Raw genomic sequence first — 26,802 nt, 5'->3', positions numbered from 1 at the left:
GATGTTTGATCCAGGAACTTTGTACTTGTCAGCTTCTATAAGTGTGTGAGCCACTTTCCTAAGATAAATTTCTATATATATATACATATATATAAGCTTTACTGGTTTTTATTCCTCTTGAGAATGCAGTCTAACACAGGTACACTTTAATCTTTAAAGAAACATCTTTACTTTTCAACACTTTACAGAGGTTTTTTGCAGCAGATATGTTCAGTGTCATACATCATCTGATGTCTTCATTGCTGCTTCTATTGGTGTTGATTGTGCAAATAAGTAACATGAAATATTTGACAACTTCAATCTTCCCTTAGTTAATTGTGATGCTGCTTAATGGTCCAGTGGTGAGGATTTTCATTTTCTTTACATTGAGATGTAATCCATACTGCAGACTGTAATCTTTAATCTTCATCAGTAAGTGCTTCAAGTCATCCTCACTTTCAGCAAGCACAGTTGTGTTGTCTGCATATCATAGGTTGTTAATGATTCTCCCTCCAATTCTGATGCCATGTTCTTCTTCATATAATCCAGCTCCTTGGATTATTTGCTAAGCATACAAATTGAATAAGTATGGTGAAAGGATGTAACCCACACGCACTCCTTTCTCATGTCCCCTTGTTCTGTTTGAATGAAAGACTCCTGGTCTATGTACAGGTTCCTCATGAATACAATGAAGTGTTCTGGAATTCCCATTCTTCTCAATGTTACCCATAATTTGTTATGATCCACACAATCAAATGCTTTTGCATAGTCAATAAAACACAAGTATACATCTTTCTGGTATAGTGTGCTTTCAGCTAAGATCAATCTGACATCAGCAATGATATCCCTCGTTCCATGTCCTCTTCTGAGTCCAGCTTTCATTTCTGGAAGTTCTCTGTCAATATACTACTACAACTATTTTTGAAATATCTTCAGTAAGATTTTATTTGTGTGTGATATTAATATTATTTGATAATTTTCACATTCTGTGGGATCAACTTTCCCTGTAATGGGTACAAATATGGATCTCTTCCTATCAGTTGGCCAGATAGATGTCTTCCAAATTTCTTGGCATAGGCAAGTGAGTGCTTCCAGCACAGCATCTGTTTGTTGAAATATCCCAATGGGAATTCCATAAATTCCTGGAGAGTTGTTTTTAGTCAATTCCTTCAGTGCAGCTTTGACTTTTCCTTCAATATCATTGGTTCTTGATCATATGCCACCTCCTGGAATAGATGAATATCTCCCAGTTATTTTTGGTACACTGACTCTGTGTATTTCTTCCATCTTCTTTTGAAGTTTCCTGAATCATTCAATGTATTGCTCTTGTTGTTGTTGTTGTGTTGTTAAGTGCCATCGGGTCATCTCCCACTCATCCCAACCCTATGCCCAGCAGAACAAAATACAGCCCAGTCCCATGCCAGCTCTGTGATCCCTGCTATACTTGAACCCATCCCCAAAGCCACTGTATCAATCCATCTCATTGAGGGCCTTCCCCTCTTTTGTTGACCCACCACCTTACCAAGCATGACATCCTTCTCCAAGGAATGGTCCCTTCTGACAACATGACCAAAGTATATGAAACGAACTCTGACAATTCTGGCTTCTGAGGAACATTTCAGCTGCACTTCCTCCAGGACAGATTTGTTAGTTCTTTTAGCACTCCATGATACTTTCAGCATTCTTCACCAGCACTGCAACTCAAAAGCATCAATTCTTCTTTGACAACTTCAATATTTTTTCCATTATTTATTGTCCACATCTCATAGTCATATGGTTGTTGGTGGTGGCGGTGGTGGTGTTATGTGCCGTCCAGTCAGGTGGACTCGTAGCGATCCCTCCTCGGGTTTCCAAGGCAGTATCACTACAGAAGTAGAAGTCCCAACCTTCCCTTTGAGGAGTGGCTGGTGGGTTTGAACTGCCAGCCTTCAGGTTAGCAGTCAAGTGCCGTATGCACTATGCTACCAGACTCCTCACATGCATATGAGGTGATTGAAAATACTATGGCTTGTGTCAGGCACACCTTAGTTCTCAAGGAGACACCCTTGCTCCTCAGTACTTGAAAAGGGTCTTTTCAGCCAACTTGCCTAGTGCTATACACTGTCTGATGTCCTGACTGCTGCTTCCATTGACATTGATTTTAAAACCAATAATGTGAAGTTCTTTGACAACTTCAATATTTTTTCCATTTATTGTGATGCTACTTATAGGTCCAGATGCGAGGCATTTTATATTCTTTATATTGAGATGCAATCCATACTGCAGACTGTAGTCTTCAACTTTATCAGTAAGTGCTTCAAGTCATCCTCACATGGCCAGGAGCTGATTGTGGAACAGAATATCAACTGCTCATATGCAAGTTCAACTTGAAGTTAAGATAATTAAAACAAGTCCATGAGAGCCAAAATATGGCCTGGAACATATCCCTCCTGAATTCAGAGACTGTCTAAAGAATAGATTTGATGAATTGAACACCAATGACCAAAAACCAGAAGAATTGTGTGATGGCATCAAGAACATCATTCATGAAGAAAGCAAGAGGTCATTATAAGGATGAGAAAAGAAGAAAAGGCCAAAATGGATGTCAGAAGAGATTCTGAAACTTGTGTTGTCAGCGTATTGCAGTTTGTTAATGATTCTTCCTCCAGGTTTGATGCCACATTCTTCTTCATATATTCCAGGTTCTTGTATTACTTGCTCAATGATAGTAAGTGTGGTGAAAGGACAAAACCATGATGCACTGCTTTCTTGATTTCCAACCATGCAGTGTTCCCTTGCTCTATTCAAACGATAGCCTCCTGGTCTATATACAGGTTCCTCATGAGTATAGTTAAGTATTCTGGAATTTCCAGTCTTCTTAATGTTATCCACAATTTGTTATGATCCGCACAAATGCTTTTGCATAGTCAATAAAATACAAGTGACCATATTTCTAGTATTCTTTGCTTTGAGCCAAGGTCCATCTGGCATCAGCAATGACATCCCTCCTTCCACATCCTCTTCTGAATCCAGCCTGAACCTCTGGAAGTTCTCTGTCAATATACTGCTGCAACTATTTTTTGAATTATTTTCAGTAAGATTTTACTTGTGTATAATATTAATGATATTTTTCTGTAATTTCCATAATCTGTGGGATCACCTTTACCTGTAATGGGTACAAATATGGATCTCTTCCAATCAGTTGGCCAGGTAGCTATCTTCCAAATCCTTTGGCATAACCAAGTGAGTGCCTCCAGAGGGGCATCCATTTGTTGAAACATCTCAATGGGTATTCCGTCAATTTCTAGAGCCTTGTTCTTCATCAATTCCTTCATTCCATTTTTGACTTCCTCCTTCAGTACCATTGGTTCTAGATCATATGCCACCTCCTGAAATGGATGAACATCAAGCAATTCTTTTTGATACAGTGACTCTGTGTATTCCTTCCATCTTATTTCAATATTTCCTGCGTCATTCAATATTTTTCCCATAGAATCTTACAATATTTCAACTCAATGCTTAATTTTTTTTCCTCAGTTCATTCAGCTTGAGAAATCCCCAGCATGTTCTTGTCTTTTGGTTTCTAATTCCAGGTCTTTGCACATTTCATTATAGTAATTGGCTTTGTCTGCTTGAGCTGCTCTTTGAAATCTTCTGTTCAGCTCTTTCATTTTGTCATTTTTTCCATTTGCTTTAGCTACTGTCTGTTCAAGGGCAAGTTTCAGAGTCTCTTCTGACATCCATTTTGGTCTTTTCTTCTTTTCTCATCCTTATAATGACCTCTTGCTTTCTTCATGAATGATGTTATTGATGTCATCCCAAAATTCTTCTGGCTTTTGGTCACTGGTGTTCAATTCATCAAATCTATTCTTTAGACAGTCTCTAAATTCAGGAGGGATATATAACAGGCCATATTTTGGCTCTCATGGACTTGTTTTGTCTTCAACTTCAAGTTGAACTTGCATATGAGCAGTTGATGATCTGTTCCACAATCAGCTCCTGGCCTTGTTTTGGCTGAATATGTTGAGCTTTTCTAGCACCTCTTGCCACAGACATAGTCAGTCTGATTTCTGCGTACTCCACCTGGTGAAGTCCATATGTATAGCTGCCATTTGTGTTGTTGAAAAAAAATGTATTTGCAATGAATAAGTCATGGGTCTTGCAAAATTCTATCATATGATTTCCAGCATTGTTTCTGTCACCAAGGCCAAAATTTCCAACTACCAGTGATCCTTCTTTTTCTCAACTTTTGCATTCCAGTCACCGGTGATAATTAACACTTTTTGATTGGGCAGTCAGTCAGTTTCAGACTGCAGAAATTGATAAATATCTTCAATTTCCTCATCTCTGGCTTTTGTGGATGATGCATAAATTTGAACAATGATCATATTAACTGGTCTTTCTTGTAGGCATATGGATACTTTCCTATTACTGACAGCATTGTACTTCAGGACAGATCTTTAAACATCCTTTGATGATGAATCCCCCACCATTTCTCTTCAATTTGTCATTCCTAGCATAGTGGATCATACAGTTGTCTGATTCAAAATGGCCAAAACAGGTCAATTTCAGCTCACTAATACTTAGCATATTGATCTTTATACACTCCATTTCCTTTTTGACAACTTCCAAGGTTCCTAGGTTCATACTTCGTACATCCCATGTTCCTATTATTAATTTATGTTTCCAGCTGTTTTTTCCTCAATTTGATCACACCACGTCAGCAAATGGAGGTCCCAAAAATTTTACTTTATCCATATCAGTAGGGTTACTTCTACTCTGATGAGACAGCTTCTTCCCAGTCACATTTTGAGAGCCTTCCAACCTAAGAGGCTCCTCTTCCTGCACTGCATCATATAATGTTTCCAAGCTATTCATAAAGTTCCACAGTAATGTATCAGACAGTGTTTTTCTGCTGTTCATAATTGTTTTCCTGGCCAATTCTTTTGAGAAATGGATGGCTTCTTCCTTGAAACCTGTGCACCATCTGCAACCCTGCTGGCATTTGAAGCATTGGTGGCACAACCTCAAACCTCACAACAACATGTAAGCTACTGCAGTATGACAAACTGACAAACAAATTTATCTCCCTTACCTGTCGGAAACCTCTATGTCCTCCCCTTACCTGGGTCTCTGGTGCTGCTCTGCTTTTTTGTCTTCATGGCTTCTCTTTTCCCTGCTTTCTTGTCTCTTGGGAGTGGGGTCTGGTCCCCTCCCCTTACTTACATCTTTGATGCTGCTCTGCTCTGTCATCCCCTTGGCTTCTCTTTCCCCTGCTTTCCTGCCTCTTGGAGGTGGGGCCTGGGCTCCTCAACTTACCTCAATTCTTCTTGCTGCTCTGCTCTGTCATCCCTTTGGCTTCTCTTTCCCCCACTTTCCTGCCCATAGAATCTTTCAATATTGCAACTTGATACTTGAATATTTTCCTCAGTTCTTTCAGCTTAAGAAATGCTGATCATGGTCTTCCCTTTTGGTTCTCTAACTCCAGGTCTGTGTACATTTCATTGTAATAATTGATGTTGGCTTCTAAAGCTGCTTTTTGAAATCTTCTGTTCAGCTCTTTTATCTTGTCATTTCTTCCATTTGCTTTAGTTACTCTCCATTCAAGAGCAAGTTTCAGAGTCTCTTCTGACATATATTTTGTCTTTTTTGTCATTCCCTGTCTTTTTAATGACCTTTTGCTTTCTTCATGGATGATGTTCTTGATGTCATCCCAAAATTCCTCTAGTTTGCAGTCACTGGTGTTCATTGCATCAAATCTGTTCTTTAGATGGTCTCTACATTCAGGAAGGATATAATCAAGGTCATATTTTGGCTCTCACAGACTTGTTTTAATTGTCTTTGGCTTCAACTGATATTCTGTTCCACAGTTAGTTTGTGGCCTTGTTTACACTGAAGAGACTGAGTCCCATCACGTCTTGCCACAGATGTAGTCGATATGATGCCTGTGTACTCCAACTGGCAAATTCCATGTGTATAGCCACTGTTTATGTTGCTGAAAAAGTTTTTTGCAATGGATAAATCATTGGTCTTGCAAAATTCTGTCATACAATCTCCTGCATTCATCTCCATACGATCTCCATTTCTATCACTAAGGCCACACTTTCCAACTGCTACTGAATCTTCTTTGTTTCTGACTTTTGCCATCCAATCACCAGTGATAATCAACATATCTTGATTGTCAATTTCAGAGTGCAGACATTGGTAGAAATCTTCAATTTCCTCATCTTTGGCTTTGAGGGTTGGTGTGTAAATTTGAATAATAGTAGAATTAACTGGTCTTCCTTGTTGTTGTTGTTGTTATATGCCGTCGAGTCAGACATGACTCATAGAGACCCCTTCTTTGGTTTCTGATGCAGTATCACTATGGAAGTAGATTGCCCCATCTTCCTTCCGAGGAGTGGCTGGTGGGTTTGAACCGCCAGCCTTCTGGTTAGCAGTCAAGTGTCTTAGGCACTACACTACCAGAGCTCCCGGTCTTCCTTGTAAGTATAAGGATATGATGCTACCACTGACAGCATTGTACTACAGGATGTATCTTGAAATATTCTTTGTTACTCTGAATGTCATGCCATTCTTCTTCAATTTATCATTCCCAGCATAGTAGATCATAAGGTTTTCTGATTCAGAATGGCCAAAAAACAGTCCATTTCAGCTCACTAATGCCACCACTTGTCTGAGAGTTTATCGTACTGTGCTGGCATGTGTGTTGCTATGAGGCTGGAGGCTTTGCCACAGTATTTCAAATGCCAGCAGGGTCACAGATGGTGGACAGGTTTCAGCAGAGATTCCAAACTAAAACAGACTCAGAAGAAGGAAGGGGCCATCAACTTCTCAAAAACTGGCCAGTGAAAACCTTATGAATAGCAAAGAAACATTGTCTGATATATTACTGGAAAACTTTATGAAAATCCCTGAAACATTGTCTGATAGTGACAGAAGTTGAGCCCCTCAGATCAGAAGCCGCTTAAAATATGACTGGGGAAAAGCTGCCTCCTCATAATAGAGCTCACCTTAATGATGTGGATGGGGTAAATCTTTGGTAACCCCCTTTGATGATGTGGCATAACTCAAAATGAGAAGAAACAGCTGCAAATATCCATGATTAATTGGAACATGGAATGTATAAAGTAAGAATCTAGGAAAACTGAAAGTTCTCAAAAATGAAATGGAATGCATAAAGATTGAAATCCTAGGCATTAGTGAGCTGAAATGGACTGGTTTTGGCCATTTTGAATCAGACAAACATAAGATCTATGTTAGGAATGACAAATTGAAAAGGAAAGACATGTCATTCATTGGCACAAAGAATGTTTCAAGATCTATCTTGAAGTGCAATACTGTCAGTGATAGGATAATATCTATACGCCTACAAGGAAGACCAGTTAATACCACTATTATCCAAATCTGTGCACCAGCCACCAAAGCCAAAGATGAGGAAATTGAAGATTTTACCAAACTCTGCAGTCTGAAATTGATCAAATATGCAATCAAGATGTGCTGATTACCACTGGTGACTGAAATGCAAAAGTTGAAAATACAGAAGAATTACTGACAGCTTGAAAATGTGGCCTTGGTGATAGAAATGATGCTTGAGATCATATGACAGAATTTTGCAATACCAATGACTTATTCATTGCAGATATCTTTGTTCAACAACACAAACAACAGCTATACATTTGAACGTTGCCAGATGAAGTGCACAGGAATCATATTGACTATATCTGTGGCAAGAGGTGATGGAGAAACTCATTATCTTCAGCTAAAACAATGCCAGGAGCTAACTGTGGAAAAGACCATCTGTTGCTCATATGCAAGTTCAAGTTAAAGCTGAAGACAATTAAAATAAGTCTACAAGAGCAAAAATATGACCTTGATTATATCCTTCCTGAATGTAGAGACCATCTAAAGAACAGATTTGATGCATTGAACATCAAGGACCCAAAACCAGAGGGATTGTGGGATGACATCAAGAACATCATTCATAAAGAAAGCATAAGGTCATTAAAAAGACAGGAAATGACAAAAAAGACAAAATATATGTCAGAAGAGACTCTGAAACTTGCTCTTGAATGGAGAGTAACTAAAGCAAATGGAAGAAATGACAAGATAAAAAGAGCTGAACAGAAGATTTCAAAAAGCAGCTTGAGAAGCCAACGTCAATTATTACAATGAAATGTGCACAGACCTGGAGTTAGAAAACCAAAAGGGAAGAACACACTTGGGATTTCTCAGGATGAAAGAATTAAAAAAAAAAAAAAAAAATCAAGCCTCAAATTGAAATAATGAAAGATTTGTTGGGCAGTATATTTAGTGATACAGGAAACTTCAAAAGAAGATGGAAATATTATACCAAGTCTCTGTACCAAAAAGAATTGGTCGATGCTCATCCATATCAGGAGGTAGCATAGGATCAAGAACCAACAGTAGTGAAGGAAGAAGTCAACGCTGCACTGAAGGAAGTGGCAGAACACAATTTCCAGGAATTGATGGGATATCCACTGAGATATTTTAACAAATGGATACCATGCTGGAAGCACTCACTTGTCTATGCCAAGAAATTTGAAAGACAGCTACCTGGCCAACTGACTGGAAAAGATCCATATTTGTACCAATTGCAGAGAAAGGTGTTCCCTCAGAATGTGGAAATTATTGAACAATATCATTAATATCACAAGCAAGTAAGATTTTGTTGAAGATAATTCAAAAATGGGTGCAACATTATATTGACAGAGAGCTTCCAGAAATTCAAGCTGGATTCGGTAGAGGATGTGGGATGTGATATATCATTGCTGATGTCATATGGATCTTGGCTCAAAGCAAAGAATACCAGAAAGGTGTTTACTTGTGTTTTATTGACTACGCAAATGCATTAGATTGTGTGGATCAGAACAAATTATGGATAACACTGAGAAGAATGGGAATTCCAGAATACTTAATTGTGCTCATCAGTAACCAATACATAGACCAGGAGGCTGTCACTTCAACATAAAAAGAGGATACTTCATGGTTTAAAATCAGGAATGGAGTGCATCAGGGTTGTATCCTTTCACCATACTTTTTCAATCTATATGCTGAACAAATAATCTGAGAAGCTGGACTATATGAAGCAGAACATGGAATTGGGATTGGAGGAAGACTCACTAACAGCCTGTGATATGCAGATAACACAACTTTACTTTCTAAAAGTGAGGTTGCCTTGAAGTACTTACTGATGAAGATTAAAGACCTTTTTTTTTTTTGCAGTATGGTTTACATCTCAAAGTAAATAAAATGTAAATCCTCACAACTAGACCAACAACCATCATCACAACAAATGGAGAAAAGATTGAAGTTGTTCATGATTTCATATTACTTATTTGCCCAATCAACACCAACAGAAACACCAGTCAAGACCTTAGACAATGCATTGCACTGGGGAAATCTGCTGCAAAAGACGTCTTTAATGTGCTGAAGAACAAAAATGTCACCTGGAACTCTAAGGTATGACTAACCCAAGTCATAGTATTTTCACTCACCTTATATGCATATGAGAGTAGGACAATGAACAAGAACGATTGAAGAAGAGGTGATGCTTTTGAGTTGTGGTATTGGCGAAGAATGTTAAAAGTACCATGGATTGCCAAAAGAACTAACAAATCTGTCCTTGAAGTGCAGCCAGAATGCTCCTTGGAAGCAAGAATTACCAGACTTTATTTCACTTACTAAGATCCTGTTATCAGAAGAGACCATTCCCTGGAGATGGATGTCAGGCTTGGTAAAGTGGAGGGTCAGCAAAAAAGAAGGCCCTCAATGAGATGGATTGACACAGTGGCTGCAATGATGGGCTCATGTATAACAAGGACTGTGAGGCTGGCACAGGACCAGACAGTGTTTCATTTTGTTGTACATAGGGTCACTATGAGTTGGAGCCAACATGACGTCCGACAGCAACAACAATTCATAAGATATCGATCTTTATGCATTCCATTTTATTTTTGTTACCAGATCAGAAGGAGCCTTTAAGACCTTTTAAGTCATTGTCTTTTTAATCACCTCATGTACATGTGAAAGCTAGACAATGAATAAGGTAAACCACAGAAGAACTTATGAGTTTGAGTTATGGTATTAGCAAAGAATATTGAATATCCCATAGACTGCCAGAAGAACGAATATATCTGTTTCAGAAGAAGTACAACTAGAATGGTTCTTAAAAGGAGAATGGCCAAATTTCATCTCTCACATTTTGTTCATGTTATCAGGTGAGACCATTCCCTGGAGAAAGATACTATACTTGGTAAAGTAGAAGGTCAAGGAAGAAGGGGAACACCCTCAACAAAATGGATTGACATAATGGCTGCAATAATAAGCTCAATAATAGAAATTATTGTGATGATGGCTCAGTCTTTCTTTCTGTTGTGTGTGGGGGAGTCACTGTGAGTCAAAGCCTACTTGACAGCACCACCACAACAAGGGTCCAAACAATTACATGCTTAACCACTAACAGTTTGGTGGTTTGAATCCACCCAGAAATGTCTTAGAAGATAGGCCTGGCAATCTGTTTCCAAAATGGGAAAAGCTTTTTTTACTCAGTCCTTTCAATATTTTAATATGCTAATTTACTTTTTGAAACTAAAGCAGGAAGAGAGTATACAATATATTCCAAATTCAGTTGGATAAGGTTTTCTACTTTGACTAATTATCTGGAATGATCAATATTCTTAGTAAAATCTTATTTGCACTATTCTCCTTATTAATTGAATCAGTTTTCTCTGTGTTACCAATTTCAAAATTAAGTGACTTGCCTATTTTTTAAATAAACCATAAATAGATGTAGTTTCACAGAAATAGTCAGGTAAACTATAATTTTGATACTTGGCCCGTATATCTTCTTGCAGGCCTACACAGAAAGCCAAATAAATAGGCTTATAACTTGAAACTATGGAAACTACACAGAAATTATTATTTAATAACCTAAACCATATTGTCACTACAAAAATATATTTGTAAAGGAACTTGAAAAGAGTTAGCAGGTGAAGATGTCTTCTCCCAGGACAGTGTTATAAATAACTAATAGGTTGCTTTTGAAGATACACACATTTTAAAAGAGATGACCAGGTGAAATACGTGGAAAATGAGATTATCACTGCACCTAAAACTATATCCTTGACAAGTATGTAATACCGTGTCTGAAAGAATGATGTATTGATAGAAGGGGTGTCCTGCATAGAGTATAAAATACAATGTGACACAACGCACTGTCGTCAGGTAGAATCTGACTCATAGCAACCCCTCCTTGGGTTTCTGAGGCAGTATTGCTACAGAATTAGATTGCCCAACCTTCCTTCTGAGAAGTGGCTGGTGGATTTGAACTGCCAGCCTTCTGGTTAGCAGCTAAATGCCTTAGGCACTAAGCCACCATAGCTCCTAGAATATAAAATAAGCAGTGCCAAAAAAGCATTTACTTGAAATAGAAAATAATAACAAAAGTAAATAAACAATAATAGATAACAGTCACCAGATAAGTTATTTAATAACATTTTCTCCTTTAATCCTAGTGATAACTCTGTGAGCTATTAATATCATTGCTTCTATTTTTTATATAAAGAAATTCAATCTTACAGAGGTTAAATAACTTGGGTTTGGAATTAATTTCTTTCAAGATCATGAAGATACATGCTCTTAGTCATTGCAGTCTACTTAACATTGTTATCAACAAAAAGAAAATATTACTCTGTGTTCTTCATTATATGGAAGTCACATACCAAATCATATATAGTTCCACAGGGAAAGCTGATTATGGATGTCTTAATATTTGTCAACCCAAGAAATTTCCTTCTTCTTGTTTGTTTCTTCTTCTTGACATCCCCTTTTGTCTCTACTATGCTGCAAATTCTGTTTTTCCTGCTATAACACATATTTTTGTATGACTGCTACTTCTTTAACTTATTTTTACTTTCCTATTTTTATTCCTTGCTTTCTAGTTTTACTTAAGGAGCTCTGGTGGTGTAGTGGGGAAGGCATTTGGCTACTAACCATAAGGCAAATGGTTCTAACCCACCAGCTGTTCCATGGCAGGGAGATTAGGCAATGTATTTCCATAAAGATACGCAGCCTTGGAAATCCAATGACAGTCAGTATGAGTTCAAATAGATTTGATGGCAGAGGTTTTTAGTTTTACCTAATCCACTTTTGGGGGCTGTTATTTCTCTTTCTCCTTTTTATTTGTTTATTTATTTATTTATTTATTTTCATTTTTCAAAGCTCCTTGGTGGAAGTTATTTGGCAAATATTCCAAACAATGAGACTCTATGTACATCAAGTTGGCTCCAACTAATAGCGACCCTATGTACAACAGAATGAAACACTGCCTGGTCCTATGCTATCCTCACTATCCTTGCTATACTTGAACCCATTGTTGCAGCCACTGTGTCAGTCTATCTTCCCCTTTTATGCTCACCCTCCCTTTACCAAGCATGATAATCTTCTTCAGGAATGGTTTCTTCTGACACCATGACCAAAATAAGTGAGACAAAGTCTGGCCATTCTCACTTCTCAGGGGGCATTCAGGCTACACTTCTTCCAGGACAAAATTTTTCCTTCTTCTGGCAGTTCATAGTACTTTCAGTATTCTCCACCAATACCGCAACTCAAAGGTGTCAACTCTTCTTCTGTCTTCCTTATCATTGTCCAACTTTCACCTGCTTATGAAGCCATGAAAAATACCATGACCTGGATTAAGCACACCTTAGCCTTCAAAAAGACATCTTTGCTCTTCAAAATTTCAAAGAAGTCTTTTTGCAGCACATTTTTCCAGTGCAGTACAACTTCTGATTTTTTGACTGCCACTTCCATAGGTGTTGATTTGGGATCCAAGTAAAAGAAAATGTTTGACAGCTTCAATCTCTTTTCCACTTATTTTGATGTTGTTTATTGTTCCAGTTGTGAAGATTTTTGTTTTATGTTTAGATGTCATCCATACTGAAGACTGTGGTCTTTGATCTTTCTCAGTAAATACTCCAAGTCTTCTTCACACTCAGCAAGTAAGGTTGTGTCATTTGCATATCACAAGTTGTTATTGAGTCTCTAATTCTGATACTGTGTTCTTCTTCATATAGTCCAGCATTGCAGAATATTTTCTTAGTATACAGATAGAATAAGTATGATGAAGGGATTGATGTGCACCCTATCTGATTTTAAACTGTATACTATCCCTTTGTTCTGCTTAAATGACAGCCTCCTACTCTATGTACAGGTTCCTCATGAGCAGAATTAAGTGATCTTGAATTCCAGTTGTTTTCAATATTATCCATCGTTTGTCATGATCTACATAGTTGAATGTCTCTGGATAGTCAATGAAACACAGGTAAGTATCTTCCAGGTATTCTTTGCTTTCAGCCAAGATCCCTTGTGATATCAGCAACGATATCCTTCATTCCACACATCCTATCCTGAATCTAGCTTGCATTTCTGGAAGTTCCTTGTCAATGTACTGCTGCAACTCTTTTTGAATTATTTGTAACAAAATTTTACTTTCCTGTGATATTAATGATATTGTTTGATAATTTCAACATTCTACTGGATCACTTTTCTTTGGAATGGGCACAAATATGGATCTGTTCCCATAACTTGGCCAGGTAGTTGTCTTCCAAATTATGTGGCATAGGTGAGTAAGTACCTCCTGCACTGCCTGAGTTTGTTGGAACATTTTAATGATATTCCGTCAATTCCTGGTGCCTTGATTTTCCCCCAGTGCCTTCAATGCAGCTTAGACTCCTTCCTTCAGTACCATTGATTCCTGATCAGATGCCATGTCTTGAAATAGTTGAACATCAACCAATTATTTTGGCTACAGTGACTCTATGTATCCCTTGTATCTTCTTTTGATGCCTCCTGCATCATTCAATATTTTGCTTGTTGAATCCTTAAAAATTTAAAGCTTGAATATTTTCTCCAGTTGCTTCAGCTTCAGAAATACTGAGTGTGTTCTTCACTTTTTGTTTTCTAACTCCAGGACTTTGCACATTTCATTGTAATAATTCACTTTGTCATCTTGACCTGTCTTTCATATCTTCTGTTCAGCTCTTTTACCTTGCCATTTCTTCCATTTACTTCAGCTACTCTCTGCTCAAGGGGAAGTTTCAGAGTCTCTTCTGACATCCATTTTATTTTTCTTCCTTTCTTGTCTTTTTAATGACTTCTTGTTTTCTTCATGGATGATATACTTGATGCCCTCCCACCATTACTCTTGTCTCTAAATTTGGGTGAGACATAATCAAGGTCATAGTTTGGCTCTCATTAAATTGTTTTAATTTTCTTCTGCTTCAGTTTGAACTTGCATATGAGGAATTAATTTTCTGTTCCACAGTCAACTCCTGGCCATATTTTGGCTGAAGATATTGAACTTCTCTATTGCCCCTTTCCACAATGTAGTTTATCTGATGCCTGTGTAGTCCCTCTGGCGAGGCCCACTTGTATAGCAGCCATTTATGGTTTTCAAAAAGGTATTTCCATTTATGTTTTTCAAAAGGTATTTGCAATGAATAAGTTGTTGGTCTTGAAAACTTCTATCATGTGATCTCTGGTGTCATTTTTATCACCAAGGCCATATTTTCCAACTACCAATGATTCTTTGATTCCAACTGTCACATTCCAATCACCAGTATTAATCAATACATCATTACTGCATATTTGGTCAATTTCAGATTACAGATGTACACTATCTGTTAGAAATCTGCAGACATAGAAATATTGCCTTGAACTCAGTGTCATAAGCCCAGTTTTTGCCTTACATAGTTGGCTTTCTCAGCATCCCTTTATTCCTCCTAGTCGCCTTTTTGCCTAGTTTCTGACAGCTATTTTTATTTCATCAAACAGTCTTTCAAAATTGTGAGGAAAAGAAAAGTAAAAGTTCACAGAAACAAAGAAAAAATCAAAGCTCACTGCTGTGGAGTACATTCTGACTTATATAGACCCTATAGGACACAGTAGAACTGCTCCACGTGGCTGTAAATCTTATAGAAGCTGACTACCTCACCTCATTTTTCCTCTGCAGACCAGCTGGAGAGTTCTAACTGTGACCATTTAGTTAGAGACCAATGCTTTAAGTACTGCACCCTCAGCATTCCTTCATTTTCTCAGGTATGCACCATATGGTTTCTTTTGATAGGAACTTATTATTATCTTGAAACCCAGTTTCCCAAATACTGTAATTACTCCTTGGCCTCGTAGCCATGTTCCATATGTGTTCCAGTGATTAAATCTTCTCCATATTCCTGCACTAATGCAGTATAGTCATTCAAACTAATAAGTTTGACTTCAATGTGTGCTACATTCATTCCACACTAATTGTCTTCTATAAGCCCTCTCCTACAATTGCAGCTTATGGTTACATTGTCCCCTGGTGCAATCCTCTGTGAGACAGCATACAGAAGTATCTTAGTATCCTCTCTGGGACCTATAAGTAATAAATTCTGTTTCTTTTCTGGCTGTCCTGCATGAGTTTCACGTCCTCATGCTATCCCTGAGAGATCATCCTTTGAGTCAAACTTAAAATAATTAAGGAAAGTGGGGTCAACCATGAATCTTTTCTAGAAAAACTGGTTTATAATGTTGGAAAGTAAAAATGTCTTCCAACTATGTTGTTGTTGTTATGTTCTGTCAAGTGAGACTTGACTTATAGCAACCTCACCTTGGGTTTCCGAATAGTTATCATAAATGATGTTATTCAGTTTGACCATCAGCATCCATTGACTGTTCATAAATGATGCATAGAAAGATCTCTCAACACTGAGCAATGCTATAAAGCCAAGTCAATTGAAGGAATCATTTGCCTGGTCTGTAAGTAGATATTCTAAAACTTACATAACATTATTATTACATATGCAATTTTCAAATTTAAAAATCAAATGGTGTTGTCTTTAAGGAAGGAAACTGCTCCATCTTTCTCCTATGTGTGGCTTTTTTTTTTCCCCAAGAAGAATCTAACTGGTTTTGTTTAGAAGGTTGTCCAGGACATCCGACCTTAGGGAAATAAGAATACACAAAGAAAATAGAGTAATGAGAAGAAAAATATGGGAGATATTAGAGAAATATTTTTGAAACATGGTTATTACTTTATTTTTTCACATCTCTATTTAAAAATCTATTTGATCACCAATATAACAAACCTCATCAATACATAATGTCTTGAATGGGAGCTTGTACTTCACAGTTAATAGGATATTTCTAAATCAGAAAAGCATTCTTAGGATCAAACTATATTCATTTAATAAAAACATTATGATAATAATAATGCATAATAAAATAAAAATAATTGCAGATATATTTTTTATAATACTAACAAAGCTGTGGTCTCTTTCTCTGCCTGTAATCACATCCATTATTTTTGTTTTGTCAGTGTTTGGTGCATATTGTCATTAAATATACACAGGCAATTCTGCCTCATTTGTCAGGATATACATACTACAGGTAGATTGCTGTAAATGGTCTTATGGAAAATGTGCAGGTGTCCCGTCCACTCTGCTAGTGCACTTCTTTACAAACCATTAAAGACTATCATTATTTAATACTATGAAATACATATTATCACTGTGTGTCTTTAAAAATCCATATTCACAATGACAATTTGACTTTTAAATTAGTTCATGCTTAATATCTGTAAGAGGATTCATACTGCTGCACCAATGAAGTATTTGCAGTTCCTTGTGTAATCATTGCAGGGGGAAAAAAAAAAAAAAAAAAAGTACTGTTGTCCTTCACCCATTTCAGGTAGGTGTCTGCAGCTCTTGCATGGCCATTTTGCCTGAAGACATTACTACAAGGGACAATAAAGACATACAAATCTATCCACTTTCTCCCTGTACACAGAAATAAAGGCTTCTAGGCAGAAGTTTCAGTTCAGCACATTCATTACCTTTTAATTGCTTCTAAATTGCATTGTGACCTGTCACATCAATAGCTAAATCTATATAACCAAAACTAGCATGGTTTGGGCATGAGTGCAGTGAAAAGCTTTCTTGTCAATTGGTATGTGTGTGTATCGGTATGCTTGGGCATGCTTTTGCAGCTGTGTCTGTTATTATAAAATCATTTAAAGACACTGTCAAAAGAAAATGGCAAATGCATTGCTAGGAAAACAGCTAAATATTAAAAACAGACAATTTCCATGCAACCCTCTGTAGTGTTATACATGGTTAGATAAGAAGCACATTAAGAAATGAAAACTTCTAACTGAATAAATGAAAGTATTTGCAGTGACAGATATTTCATACATTACAAAGGAAAACCACTGTGGAATTTAGCTTTGCATTTAAAATTTTAAGTTGTGTGGAAAAATTGCACTCAGAGAAAAGATAAATTCAAATATGTTAGGCTGACTACAGCAAACACAATGTCATAAAAAATAATAATAATAAACTACTACTACATCAACAACTGTAAGCAGTGAAGCATAAAAGTCATCACCCCCCTGGTAGACTTACTCAAAGCTATTTCATAATCACTTGTAGAATATACACACACCATCCAACCTTGCAAAGAGTACAAACCAGAAAGCTCATGTTGCTTGGCCTACAAGGGAAAATGCCATCATTGAGAACTTTAAGTAGAGCTTTCAATTCACGTTACCAATTTACATTTCTTCCACTTACCTGTTTTCAGAGTTCAGTAACACAAAATAAAAACATGGACAGAGCAAATGAATCCAGTCATTTTCTCCTTTCAGTTCTTAACTCTGCTCTTTATGGCCAATTAATTTCTTTTTCAGAAAAGGTGTTGGTAACAGTGGAAAACCTAACTGCTTCACAATCAAGAAAAGGCTATAATCAGTTTAGCCAGAACCTTGCTCAATATTGCAAGCAAAAGTATAGTGCTTTGCTGAGCTAACCAACATGAATGCAAGTTCAATTTTGTCATTGGCACCAAGTGAGCAAGTTTAAATGCAGCATCTTTGCTCTTTAAGCCTTGATATGTGCAGTGATTTAAAACAGTGTAAAAGAGAAGTAGCAATCCCAGGGTGTTTGGTTAGAAACAAAGAAAACGTAGCAAAAGCAATTCCAAGTAGAAGCCACTGACGTGGAAGGAAGGAGGAGAGAGTAAAATTCCAGAAGGCAAGTACAATATGTACTTCATGAAGTTGGGACTTATTCTACAGATAGGTCAAATAATGTGGTGACTGAGAAGTAGTGTAGTGACTGAGAACTAATCTTTGGCTTTTGCAAAGTTATAGTATTGCTTATCTTGAAAAAAAAAAAAAAGCTTTGGTGGAATGTTGAAGGAAAGGACACTTGGAAGACTAATGTAAACAAAGAATATAGAGAGTTATTTGAAGGTCAGTGTGAGTAGGAACCAACGTCACAGTTCGCTTTTTTTTTTTTTTAATGTAAAGAGGAACAGACACATTGAAACAATGATTTCTAGAGGATGAGAGGCAAGGAAGAATTATTTTTAAAGATGATAAATGTATTATTTGAATAAGGGGGAGAATACGTATTACTATAGCAATAAGGAGGAAGGAAATTTGATGAGGAATATAATAAGGGGTAAAATTCCTGCAGAAATATTCTTGTGTAGTCTATAAATGCTAATACTGAGTGCACAAATGGAGGGGTTCAACAAATTTAGGAGTATAGGCAATTCATCTGTTGAAAATGGGGGAAGTTACATCACATCAGTGTAGATACAAGAAGACAAAGAGATGGTTAGGAAGAGAACAAGAAAGTCCTCTTCTGATTTCTACTATTTTTTTCAGTGAAATAAAATGAAGATAATTAACTGAAAATGAGGAAGAAGTTGTGTTTGATGTTTGAGGGAAAAAATGAAGTGAGTAATAATTGTTTTGAAGAGCTATACAGCTAAATTGCATAGAAAAAGGTAGTAGTATTGCTGAGTTACCTTAAGGTCTGATATGGGTTTAATGGTCAAGAATGTAAACTGTGATCTATTGTACAATTATGTTTTCTGTATCCAGACCTAGGTACTACTGTTAAGATGAAAAACAGTAAAGCTGGAATTAGTAAGGAACAAAATACTACCAAATGGTGTAAAGAAATAGAGATTGTATGTGAGGGATAATTATAATGATGGATCATGGATTCTAAGTTTTGTAAAGAGGGAAGAAAGAACATGAGAGATTGGTTTAAAAAAAAAAAAAAAACACGAGCAAGTCCCAGTCAGGTCCAGAAGTGCTAGTGTGGGATTCTAGAAGTGTTATTTGTGATGATGAGGCTGTTGCCAGAGTGGGAAGCTTGAATGTAAGATTATATAGTATGGCCAGTATTTGCAAGTATCAATATCCAGGGTATAACCAGAAATATAATTGATGAAAATGTTTTTTAGGACAAGGTAATTAAAGGGAATGAGGCCAAAGAACTGAAAATCATGGAGGGACTATTTAGGTGGACTTGGAAAAAAAACAAGAATTAAAACAGGAATTAATATCAGCAGTAATGTGGGCATAATGCTTCAGAAATGGAATCTGGAGTCATGCTAAGGCTTGTAAGCTCAAATTAAATTTCTAAAACATACAGAAATTGGCCATATTATTAATCCTTCTTCTCACATGTAGAAAAAGAGTGGTAATAATCATATCTACCTCGAGGATTTTCTGAGCATTATATGTGTAAATTTGCTCCTAAATCCAGTGGCCAGGTATTCATAATTCTTGCCCTAGTAGTAGCATTGTTGTTGTTGTTGTTAGACACCATTAAGTCATTTCTGATTCATAGGGACCCTATGCACAGCACAACAAAAGATGGCCTGGTCCTGTGCCAGCCTCACCATCTTTGCTATACCTGAGGCCATCTTTGCAGCCATTGTGTCAATCCATCTTTTTGAAGGCCTTCGCCTTCTTCGTTGACACTTCACTCCACCAAGCATGATATCCTTCTCCAGGGAATGGTTCCTTCTGACAACATGACAAAAGTAGGTGAGACAAAGTCTAGTGATTCTTGCTTTCAAAGAGCATTCTCTCTGTACTCCTTCCAGGACTGATTTGTTAGTCCCTTTAGCAGTCCATAGTACTTTTAGCATTCTTCTCCAACATTATTTCTATCTCTAAGGCCATATTTTCCAACTACTAGTGACTCTTCTTTTTTCCAACTTTTGCATTCCACTCACCAGTGATAATCAACACATCTTGATTGCATGTTTGATCAATTTCAGACTGCAGACATTAGTAGAAATCTTCAATTTCCTCATCTTTGGGTTTGGCGGTTGGCATGTAAATTTGGATAATAATAGTATTAACTAGTCTTCCTAGTAGGCATATGGATATTATTCTATCACTGACAGCATTGAACTTCAGGACAAATCTTGAAACAGTCTTTGTGACAATGAATGACACACCATTCCTCTTCAATTTGTCATTCCTGGTATAATATACCATATGGCCAAAACTAGTCCATTTCAGTTCACTAAGGCCTAGGATATTGATCTTTATGCATTCCATTTCATTTTTGACAACTTACAATTTTCCTAGATTCACACTTCATACATTCCACATTCCAATTATTAATAGATGTTTGCATCTGTTTCTGTTTATTTTGAGTCATGGTACATCAGCCAATGGAGGTCCCAAAAGCTTTACTTTATCCATATCATTAAGGTCTTCTCTAATGTGAGGAGTCAGGTCTTCCCCAATCAAATTTTGAGTGCCTTCCTACTTCATGGGCTCATCTTCTGGCACTATATCAGAAGATGTTTCAGGGCTGTTCATAAAGTTTTCCAGTAATATATCAGACAGTATTTCACTGCTGTTCATAAGGTTTACACTGGCCAATTCTTTGAGAAGTGGAAGCCCTCTTCCTTCTTTCAAGTCAGTCTAAGCCCAGAAGCTCCCCTTAAATCTCTCCACCATGGGTAACCCTGCTGACATTTGCAACAAAGTGGCATAGCCTCCAGCCTCACAACAACATGTAAGCCACCGCAGGACAAAAAATTGACAAGACAAATTTGTTTCACTTAGTTGTTCCTAACCCATCTGTACCTGCCTACCCCAGGCCCTGGTCTTAATATAGAGTCTAACTCAAGCAAAAAGCAGCCTCCAGTGCCCAGGCAGTAGCAATATCAATAAGGCTTAAATACAACTAATTATTTCAATCTTCATCTTGAAATAGTTTTTTGTTTGTTTTTTATTTTATCTGTTTGTTTCTTTCCAAAATAGTACATTTCTTTTGCCTTGTTTTATCCTTCTGGTTAATTCTCTTTGCTGGTTTTACCTTTTCTCCCTCACCTTTGAATCCTTTAAATGTTCAGGTTTCCCAGTACTCAGACTGTGTTCCTGTTCCCTTCTCTTTTTCTATTCACATTTTTTATAATCTCTTCTAGCCACATGTTTTAGCTTGTTTTATAGACTAATGACTCCAATACTCATGTTTCTTATTCAGTCCACTCTCTTGAACTCAGGTTGTATGTACAGTTCACTTTTCAATACTTTCATTATCTACAGTTTTTTCCCCATCTCATTTAATTACAAATCTTATCTTCAAGTTCCTCAAAGCAAAAATCTTTTGATATTTTATTTTTCTTACACTTTACTTTTACATCTAAATCATTAGGAAAGGTATAGTGGACTTATCTTATAAATATGCCCAGAACTCACTCTTGTTAGCTATAAAGGAGAAGGCTGTGTCAGGAAACAACACACCTCAAAATAATTAAAAGATGAATAAAATGAAACACACACACACACATAGATATTTTAGGCATCAGATAGCAACTGAATCAGCTAGAATGTGATGAAGGAGCCATAATCCCAAAGAAAAAGAAAACATTATTATTATTATTATTATTATTTTCTTCTTCTCTCTGGAGGAAACAAGTTTAGGGCCACCAATGACTTGATTTTTTTTTTTTTTTTTTTTTCTCAACATCAAAAACAGTTTGGCTGTATTGAAGGGAAGCTATAGGGAAGCAAGTGTCTCTGCAGGAACTCCCATCACTGACGAAGACTGCCAGGTCCAAGGTCTATCTAGAAACCAGGAAAGGAGAATATCAGTCATTCTTTCCCCCTTAGGTCCATCTGTGGGCCAGGGGTCCCTATCTAGGGCTAAGACAGGAAATAACTGTCCCTATTTTCTTCAAGGTGGACAGCACAGTGTTCAGACAGTACTCAGAGTCAATGCAAACCTTCCTCTTGGGCAGGTCAACATCAAATGGAATTCCCAGCTCATGAAGGACTTAAGTAACACTCAAGGAGACCTCACAGGTCACATTAAAGGAGAATTTATGCTTGAGTATGAATAATAGTTTCAGTAGCAGCAACTTTCTCAGCTCTAAGGGCTCTGAGAGTTCTGAAGGCTCACACAAATCTGTCTTGGAAGAAGTATAGGCAGAATGTTCCTTAGAAGTGAGTATGACAAGACTTCATCTTCCCTACTTTAGACATATTATCAAGAGGGAAAAATACTTGGGGAAGAACATCATGATTAGTAAAGTACAGGGTTTGCAAAAAAAAGAAAGATTCTCAGTGATGGACTGACACTGCTGCTGCAACAATGAGGTCAAACATAGCAATAACTGTGAGGATAGCAATGGACCAGGTAGTGTTTTTGTTCTGTTGTGCATTGGATCACCATGAGTCAGAAGTGACTTAATGACACCTAGCAGCCTAAGGTATTTGACTGCTAACCAGAAGGCTGACAGTTCAAACCCACCAGCCACTCCTTGGAATTAAGGTTGAGCAATTTACTTCTGAAGAGATACCACCTCAGAAACCCAAGGAGGGGTTGCTATGAGTCAAAATCAACTCGATGACAGTGAGTTTGGTTTTTGGGTTTGGTAATAACAACAATGAATAGAGAATTTGGAAGCTTTCTAGTTATTCAATTGAGTGACATGAAAGGGTATCCTCTAGGGGTAAGAATAAATTGAAATAGACCAGTCGACCCTTCAGTGTGACTAAAATTCTATCTCAAATTATATAAAGCCCTGCTTGGATCAATGTGATCTGACTCTTCTTTAAATGTCTGCCAGAAACAAACAAAAATTACATGTTTTTATGCAAATAATACACACCTTCTATTTTTGTTCAACAATTGCTTCCCCTCTCTGAGAGGTATTTCATAAATGTACTACACTATTTTTTTTCACAGCAATATGCAAACAAACAAACAAACAAAACTGAACTAGTGGTGCTTACAGACATACCTTCCTGGAGGAGGGAATAGTCGACAAACAAACATGGCACACGTTATTTGCATAAAAATGTGGTACAGCCATTCTGGAGGAAGATACTATTACTCTGAGTCTCTGTGATTTTTCAAACACAATGTCCAGTGTGTAGTCAAATCTTAACAGGTATGCCAAAAACAAACAACAACAAACCATAAACACACACACATAGAAAACAAACAAGCAAACAAAAAGAAGCAAATTATTAAATTCTAGAGGAAGCACCAGAGATTGGAAATAAATTCTTAAGTGATTCAGATCACACATAAATTTTTAAATTATTTTGATAAAATGCATGAAAAGATGGAGAATTTCACCAAATAATGGAATCTGTGCTAAAACAGAACTGAAACACACAATAATTGAAATAAAGAGCATAACAGATTTAACCACATATTTGGTGGAGCAGAATACAGAACTAGTAAGCCAGCATTCAGGTGAGCAGAAATATCCAGTATAAAGCACAGACACAAAAAGAGGATGAGAAATACCTGAAGTGGGAGTTCTGGAAAGATGGCAGAATCGGCAGGCATGCTGCACAGACACTCGTTAACAAAGAAAAGAGGAACCAATTAACACAGATGCAGAAGATAATCCTGGAAGTCTGAGCTTTGAAAGGAAGGATACAGAAGTGAACCAAACTTCAACTAGTAGAAGAACTTGCATGAGAACACCAAAAATGGGGACATATGGAGCTGCATATGTTATTATTATTATTTCTCTTATTATTATTATATTATTTATTCTTCCCTTCCCAGGTACTAGTTTTCAGCTTTTTCTCTCTTCTCTGTTCCTGGTTCCAATTTTTTTCTTTCTCATGATTAACCCCATTCCTTGTTTTTCTTCAAGCATTTTTTCACATTTATTCTTCATTAGTCTCCTATTCTACATTTTTTTCTCTAATTGCCCTCTCCCCAGATATAGTGAGGTTTTTTTTTTGTTGTTTGTTATTGTTATTATGTGTTCACACAGTGTTTTTTTGTCCACTTGCTTTTACTTTTTTAATGGTTATTCTGTTGTTGTTTTTGTCAAACTGAGTTGGAGACAGCAACCAGGCCCCTATGACACAAGTACACCCCCACCTCCTGCATTTCACTTACTGAATGAGAGCCACCACGTCCTTCTCCACAAACTGGATGACAATAAGCAACCACCAAGAAAAGCCTGACCCACCTTCAACTGCCCTTCACAAGCATTAACAGAGATCTATATACAAAAATGTCACAATGTCTTAGAGACAACAGACCATCACAGTCCACACAAAGCAATATAAAGTTGTGGAAACAAGGGAGCAGGATACAGACCCAGAACACATACCTGAGGAAGTAGCAGCATTGGAACTCCCTGATAAGGAATTCAAAACAATTATATTTAGGTATCTTCAAAGGATTGAGAGACAGTTCAAGGAAAACACTGACAAAATTAAAGCAACCATAGAAAAAATCCATAGAACAATTTCAGAAGAAAATACAAGAAGAATATGACAAAATAAATGAAAAATTAGAAATGATTCTAAATCTACAGACAGAAATCCAGAAGATTAATACTAAATTGTCAGAAATAGATAATACATAGAGAGTGCAAAGGAGTAGAACTGATGCAATGGAAGACAGAATTAATAAGATTGAAGACAAATAACTGAATGCTTCTTTGAAAAGTGATCACTCAGAAAAAAAAAGACCAAAACAAAATGAAGAAAGCCTAAGATTCATGCAAGATACAATCCAAAGGAATAACCTATGTGTCATTGGAATTCAAAAACAGTAAGAGAAAAAGAAAATCACTGAGAAAAATGTCCAATATTTTTTGGAAGAGAACTCCCCAGATATGATGAAAGATGAGAATATATCCATTCAGAAGACCAATGAACCCCAAACAGGATAAACCCTGAAAGAAAATCAGCAAGACATATCATCAAACTCACCTAAACCAAAGACAAAGAAAGAATCCTGAAAGCAGCATGGGAAAAACAAAAAGTTACTTATAAAGGACAACCAATAAAGATAAGCTCTGATTTTTCAGCAGAAACCATGCAAGCTAGAAGGCAATGGAATGGTATATATAAAACCCTAAAAGAGAAAAGATTTCAACCAAAATCATATATCAGGCAAAATTGTTCATCAAATATGATGGTGAAATTAGGACATTTCCAGACAAGCAGAAATTAAGGTAATTTGTTAAAACCAAACCAACCTTACAAGAGATACTAACATGCGTCCTTTGACAGAGAACCGGTAATAGCAAATAACAACTGACCATTAATACACAAGATGACATAACCCAGAAACCAACACATCTATGGACATATCTAAAGTAAAATAAGCTTACAAGATTCTAAACAGGGAACTAGAGACATCAATTGCCAAAGGCTGACAACTGCAAACAAAAAAGAGGGGAAAAATAGTGCCATTACAGAACTTCTAAATGGCAAGGAAGTCAAGAGATTTGCAAGATAGAATGGACTGTTTTAAACTTGGGGAGAAAAGGTTACAGGGTAACCTGAAAGAAAAATGGTAAACCTTCACATCATAATAAAAAATAGGAAAAACACAAATACTAACAAATACTTAAACAATAGCAACCAAGGAAATGATAACATGATTCACAAACATAATGAGGTCAGCACAGAAAATTATATGGAACAAAGAATTTAGGAACATCATGAAAAAACACATAATAAAATGACAGCAACAAATTCAAACTTGTTGATAATTACATTGAATGTCAATGGATTAAATGCACCACTCAGGAGATGGAGAGTTGCAGAATGTATTAAAAAACCATAACCCATCAATATACTGTCTACAAGAGACACACCTTAGAGTCAAAGACAAAAATAGACTAAAAATCAAAGGATGGAAAAAGATGTATCAAGCAAATGGCAACCAAAAAAAGAGTAGGTGTGGCAATATTCATTTCCAATAAAATTGACTTTAAGACAAAAACCACCATATGAGACAAGGAAGGACATTATATAATGATTAAAGGATCAATTGAACAAAAAGATATAACCATAGTAAATATCTAGGGACCCAGTGAAAGAGCCCCAAAATACATACATCAGACTATAGTAGAGTTGAAAAGCCAAAAAGATGACTCCATGGTTATAGTAGAAGACTTTAGTACACCACTTTCAATGAAAGATAGAACAACTGGAAAGAAACTCATCAAAGACGCAGAAGAGTTAAACAATACAATCCACCAACTTGACCTCATAGACATCTACAAAGTACTTCACCCAACAACAACAAAATGCTCACTCTTTTTCAGTGCACATGGAACATTCTCCATAATAGACCATATGTTAGGACATAAAGCAAGCCTTAATCAATTTAAAAACATTGAAATACTGTAAAGCATCTACTCAGATCACAATACTATCAGATTAGAAATCTAGAATAGGAAGATCAATGGAAAAAAGCAAACACATGGAAACTGAACACCACCCTCCTTAAGAAAGACTGGGTATCAGAAGAAATAAAAAATTAAATTTAAAAATTCCTTGAATAAAATGAGATTGATACCACTATATAAAGAAATCTTTGGGACATAGCAAAAGCAGTGATCAGAGGCCAATTCACAGAAGTAAATGCACACATGAAAAAAGAAGAAAGAACCAAAATCAACACTTTAAATCAACATCTCCAATAATTAGAAAAAGAACAGCAAGAAAAGCCTACAGTCACCAAAAGA

The sequence above is a fragment of the Orycteropus afer genome, unplaced genomic scaffold (assembly GCF_000298275.1).
Source record: "Orycteropus afer afer isolate SDZICR_OR568_19922 unplaced genomic scaffold, OryAfe1.0 scaffold00301, whole genome shotgun sequence".
Lineage (NCBI taxonomy): Eukaryota > Metazoa > Chordata > Mammalia > Tubulidentata > Orycteropodidae > Orycteropus > Orycteropus afer.
The sequence above is the reverse complement of the archived record's forward strand: the minus strand, read 5'-3'. Positions refer to the sequence as shown.